A 6118-nucleotide genomic window follows, 5' to 3' on the forward strand; every position below is an offset into this window, starting at 1 on the left:
ACCGATTTATGATGACAATGAGCTAATCAGATCGGTCAAACACAAAGATGATGATGAACTGATTGGAAGTTTCGATTCACTCGAAAAATTCATGGGAGATCGAAGAGCTATTCAACCAGCCTTACCTGAGGATGGCAAAACCGAAATTAAGGTACCCCATATCCATTTAGTTCAACAAAATCAATTCTCTGGTTATTCATTCGAAAATCCGATAAACCATATCGAGACTTTCGAAGAATTATGTGCAACCATTACAGCAAATGGGGACTACCACAAGTGTAGTCTTTTCCCATTCTCTTTGAAAGAAAATGCCAGCAAATGGCTAAAATCTTTGCCACCTGCTTCACTAAAAACGTGGGCAGTGTGTAAAACTGCTTTCCTAAATCATTTTTACACTAGAAATCTTTCAAATCTCTTAAGAAAGAAGATAAGAACTTTTAAACAAAAAGAAGATGAAGATCTTTTAGATACTTGGGAAAGATTTAGGGAATACCAAAGAGATTGTCCACACCATGGATATGCCGAGGAATACCTGCTAAGTATCTTCTATCGCGGTATAACTTCAGAGTTACGACACTCTTTCGACATAGCAAGTAATGGAGATTTCACAACTAGATCTGTAGAAGATGCTCACGTTTTCATTAAAACTTTAGGAAACAGCATCCGAAATCAAGTAACCTTTGGTAATTCTGTACTTCCTGAGAAGAAAGAAGAAATTTCGGAAGTTATAAAGTGTCTCCGTCACATAATGAGTCATCTTGGATTGCAACAACCAAATAGGGTACACAATACGTGTAACTTTGATGGCTGGGACAAGCCAATGGATTCTTATGGTCAAGGGATGGTGAACACTGCAGAAGTCTATCAAATTCAAGATTTTCCATTCGTTTCTGATCACCGCGGGTCCATTCAATCGGACCGCGGCCAAGCAAGCTTTCACCGCGGTCGTGCTGGTTCTGACTGCGGCCAAGACATGATTCACCGCGGTCGTGAGCCACCTGACCGCGGGAAAACGTCTTCTGAACTTGCCTGGACACCACCTTCTGAACCAATCTTGGGTATTCAATCTAATCCTGTTTCATATCCTAGTTTTCACTCTTCTGAAGCTAAAAACCTAAACAAAAAGATTCTAGAGCTTGAAAAATCTAGGTCTCAAGAGATTAGTGATCTTAGATCTGAACTAAAAGAGATGCAGAAGGATCTTGATACCCTCCTTAACATAATGGTCAAAACCAGTTCTAAAAACTTAGATAAACCTGAGGAACCAAGTGAAAATTCTTCCGAAAGCTCAAGTGAAGCAGATCCCTCCGATCATGTGAAAGCTATCACACTTAGGAGTGGATTAGCTTACAAAGAGCCTGAATTTCCTAAAGATCCCAAAGATGAGGAAAAGGGTAAGGAAAAGGAGAAAACAAGAGAAAGAATCACGAATGAAGATGTTGAAAAAGAAGTGGTAGGAGAAAAGGATGGAGAAGAAGTAAGAGAAGATTCATCCCGGGAAATCCTTGGAGAAGACCCGACCCGATTCCTCCTCCACCAACTCGTGTCTACAAACCTAAACCTCCATATCCTAGAGCCTTAAAAGCCCCTAAGAAAGAGAAAGAAAAAGCTAAGCTGAAAGAGCTGATCGATCAATTAAATGTGAGATTACCTTTCGTAGAAGCTTGTGCTATGATTCCTGCTTTAAGAAAATACATGAAGGGTATTCTAACAAATTCTTTAACTCTTGAAGAAGGTGTTATGATGATAACCCATGAATGTAGTTCTATCTTGCAAAGCCGAATCCCTGAAAAGAAAAATGATCCTGGAAGCTTTGTACTTTCATGCACCATCAATGATGTAGCTTTTGAGCGTGCTCTCTGTGATTTAGGTTCTAGCATAAACATGATGCCTCTTTCAGTAGCAAAACGTTTAGGACACCACACTTTCAAGCCCACTAAAATTTCTTTAGTAGTAGCTGATCGTTCTGTTAGACAACCAGTAGGTATCCTAGTAGATGTTCCCGTCGAAATCGAAAAATGTTCCATACCAACCGATTTCGTAGTTCTAGAACTAGAAAAAGAACCTAAGGATCCACTTATTCTTGGAAGACCATTCCTATCTACAGCCGGAGCCATAATCAATGTTCCTGAAGAAAAAATCGACCTTCATCTAGCCGGTTCAATTATGCAGTTTGACATGAACAAAAGTTTTGATAAACCAACTTTGGATGGCAAAATTTGTTGGGTTGATGAGTTAGACGGAATTATTGAGGAAGTCTATGAAGATCTGCTTCTAGACGACCCTTTAAGTGTCACGCTTTCACCCGCAAAAGATGAACGCAATTTCCTTGAAGGAATTTCGAGTGAATGCGCACGTATGCTTGATAAGTCCGAAACTTATAGGAAACCTCTAAACTATCTAGATCTTAAGGACCAAACAAACTTTCCTACACCTCCTAAAGACACTGCCGCAGCAATTAATGATCCTTGGGGTGAGCTTAAAGCCCCTAAAGTCGAGCTTAAACCTCTTCCCGTCGGACTTAAGTACGCTTTCCTTGGACCAAATTCTACTTATCCTGTCAAAATAAACTCTGGTTTGACGGAAGAAGAAACCACAATGCTGTTGACTGAGCTGAGAAAGCATAGAAAAGCCTTAGGATATTCACTTGATGACATACCTGGAATCTCTCCAGATCTTTTTATGCACAAGATAAATCTAGAGGATAATGCTAAAAACTCAATCGAAAGTTAAAGGAGACTGAACCCTAATCTCATGGATGTTGTCAAGAAGGAGATTATGAAGCTTTTAGAAGCTGGAATAATCTTTCCTATCTCAGATAGCACTTGGGTTAGCCCAGTTCATGTTGTTCCAAAGAAAGGAGGAGTCACTGTCATTAAAAATGATAAAGATGAAATGATCGCTACCAGAACAGTAACTGGACATCGTATGTGCATCGATTACCGGAAACTGAACGCAGCAACTAGGAAAGATCATTTTCCACTCCCCTTCATAGATCAAATGCTAGAAAGATTAGCTAATCATCCCTACTATTGCTTCCCTGATGGATACTCCGGATTTTTCCAAATTCCTATTCGACCGGAGGATTAAGAAAAAACGACATTCACTTGTCCATATGGCACGTTCACTTACAGACGTATGCCTTTTGGATTGTGTAATGCACCTGCTACTTTCCAGTGGTGCATGATGTCGATCTTCACAGATTTTATTGAGGATTTCATGGAAGTATTCATGGACGATTTCTCTGTCTATGGATCTTCTTTTGAAAAATGCTTAGGCAACCTTGGTAAAGTTCTGCAAAGATGTGAAGATAAGCATTTAGTATTAAATTGGGAAAAATGTCACTTCATGGTACAAGACGGAATCGTGCTCGGGCACAGAATTTCCGGAAAAGGTATTGAAGTTGACAAAGCTAAAATCGAAGTCATGACCAGCCTATAACCACCCACAAACGTAAAAGGAATTCGTAGTTTCTTAGGACACGCATGATTCTATAGGCGCTTCATTAAAGTTTTTTCTCAAATAGCTAGACCTCTTACGCGTTTGCTTTGCAAAGAAACGAACTTCGAGTTCGATGATGAGTGCTTAGCCGCGTTTCATAAGATCAAACAAGATCTTGTCTCCGCCCCTGTCGTGCAAGCACCTGATTGGGAACTCCCATTCGAAATCATGTGCGATGCAAGTGACTATGCAGTCGGAGCAGTGCTTGGCCAACGAAAAGATAAGAAACTGCACGTAATCTACTACGCTAGCAGAACTCTAGACGAAGCTCAATGCAATTATGCTACAACAGAGAAAGAACTTCTAGCTGTCGTATTTGCATTTGAGAAATTCCGTTCTTATCTCGTAGGATCTAAGGTCATAGTTCATACTGATCATGCTGCAATCAAGTATTTAATGTCTAAGAAAGACGCTAAACCTCAGTTGATAAGATGGATCCTCTTACTTCAAGAATTCGATATCGAAATTTGAGATCGGAAAGGAGCAGATAATGGAGTTGCAGACCATCTTTCACGAATTCGAGTTGAAGAAAGATTGCCTTTAAATCACAGTTTGCCTGAAGAAAACATCTATGCAATAGATACTACCCCCAATGCCAATACCGCACCACCACGTCCTCTGATGCGACGAGCAGATGCTTTCAACACCCCATGGTTTAGGCACATAGCAAATTACCTAGCAGCTGATGTAGAACCACAACAATTCTTTGGTTATAGGAAGAAAAAGTTCCTGAAAAACATAAGACATTATTTTTGGGGTGAACCCTATCTCTATAAGAGATGTGCTGATGGGTTATTCCGAAGACGAGTGGCTGAAGTAGAGATGGAAGGAATTTTATTCGGATGCCATAGCTCGTCTTACGCAGGACATTTCGCAACCTTCAAAACTGCTTCAAAAATCTTACAAGCAGGTTTTTGGTGGCCTACTTTGTTCAAAGATACTCAAGCTTATATATCGAGATGCGATAAATGCCAAAGGATGGGCAATATAAGCAAAAGGAATGAGATGCCTCAAAATTTTATTCTCGAAGTCGAAATTTTCGATGTCTGGGGAATATATTTTATGGGACCCTTTCCTACTTCTTTTGGAAACCAATACATCTTAGTAGCAGTAGACTACGTCTCTAAGTGGGTTGAAGCAGTCGCTAGTCCCACCAATGACGCAAAAGTTGTCATGAAGCTGTTTAAATCTGTTATATTCCCGCGTTTTGGAGTTCCTAGAATTGTGATAAGCGACGGAGGATCGCAGTATTTTGACCACTTTTATGGATCATAATTGTATCTTATCCAGGTGTTTTAACTCTGTTTTCAATGGTTTTAAAGTGTTTTCAATGTTTTAGAGTTTCAAAAGACTTTACAGGAAACTTGGGCAAAAGATATGCAATTTGGAACAAATGAGCAATTTTGGATAAATGCAGACCTTCAGAAGTATGACAAGCGATGAAGACCTTCTCACCGTCTGATCACCCCCAAAATTTGAGACAACATAGAGGATCCAACTAGCTTTCTAATGCACTTGGTTTGCAGACAATCCAACGGTTAGATCTTCAGATACTCCCCATGCAAGAATGACAGAAAATGCAGTTCCGGAAGAGAGCAAGTGCCGGGACCGCGGCCAACACCCATTTTCCCGCGGGTAAAGCCACCGCGACCGCGGAACTTGGTCGTTCACTTTCCCGACGACTTAATTAAAGTCCAGATCAATTCCTTTCGTTATTTTTGAAGCCCTAAGTGTCCAGAACCACCCCAGAAGCTATAAATACCCCCTTTAGGTCATTCCTAAAGGTGGGGAGACGACATAAGATAAAAATAGAGAGAGAATTCGTGTGGGTGCTTCAAAAACCCTAGGGAGGCCGCCGTCTTCGAAGAGGAGCCGCTGCAGGAGTGACCATCGCGCCTCCTTCTGCTTCTCTGTTCTTCGTTCTTCTTCCTTCTTTTCTTTAGTTTCCTGCACTTTCAATTTCGTTTATGATGCTTTGTTACAATATGTTTGAGTAGTTACCCAGTTGGGTTTAAAGGAATTTTTCAAAGGGAATTTCATGTGTCTTTGCTTATGAATCGATAGATTTAGGATTTATAATCTTCTAGATGTTCTTCGTTTGCCTTTATTCTTACTGCGTGATTCTTTGCTGGCCACTTAGAAGCCGATCTGATATGATATGTTGCGAAAGCTTTCATTGATTGTCTGAACTAGGGTGAAACGAGCAATTCTTCTATAGGAGTGGAAACCTACCTGTAGTTGAGTTGTGAATATTGATGAGTCTTATTCTGCTATTGCATCTTCTCCCTTCCAGAATCAGAGTGGAAACCTACTGATTAGGGTTGCGAGAGATAGTTGTTTAGTGCTGCGAAAGTAGGCTATTCATACTTCCGTGCCTCGAGTTCTAGAACATACGTAGATGATTACCTTTATCACTTATTTAAAATCGACCTAGCATAGACTATGAACCCCTGCGAATTCCCCTTGAGCCCCAACGTTTGTCTTTAATTGTTTACAACCTTCAGTTTAGTTAGCTTTTCATTCGCTTATTGCTTGCTTTCCATTCGCTTGTTCTTCGTTTTCAATCGCCTAGTTTAATCGCTTTTTAGTTGCTTTATTTTCTTTCGTTTTTGTCAAT

At 40.3% G+C, this 6118-nt stretch overlaps 1 non-coding gene across 1 annotated transcript; it reads right to left on the reverse strand.

Moving 5' to 3' along the window:
* Positions 1 to 411: 411 nt before the first annotated feature.
* LOC112083233 lies at positions 412 to 519 on the reverse strand. The gene has a single exon (XR_002897525.1). It is a non-coding gene; the product is annotated as a small nucleolar RNA R71 (small nucleolar RNA).
* Between the last annotated feature and the right edge of the window lie 5599 nt (positions 520 to 6118).

The sequence above is a fragment of the Eutrema salsugineum genome, unplaced genomic scaffold, assembly GCF_000478725.1.
Source record: "Eutrema salsugineum unplaced genomic scaffold, Eutsalg1_0 scaffold_7, whole genome shotgun sequence".
NCBI classification, from domain to species: Eukaryota; Viridiplantae; Streptophyta; class Magnoliopsida; order Brassicales; family Brassicaceae; genus Eutrema; species Eutrema salsugineum.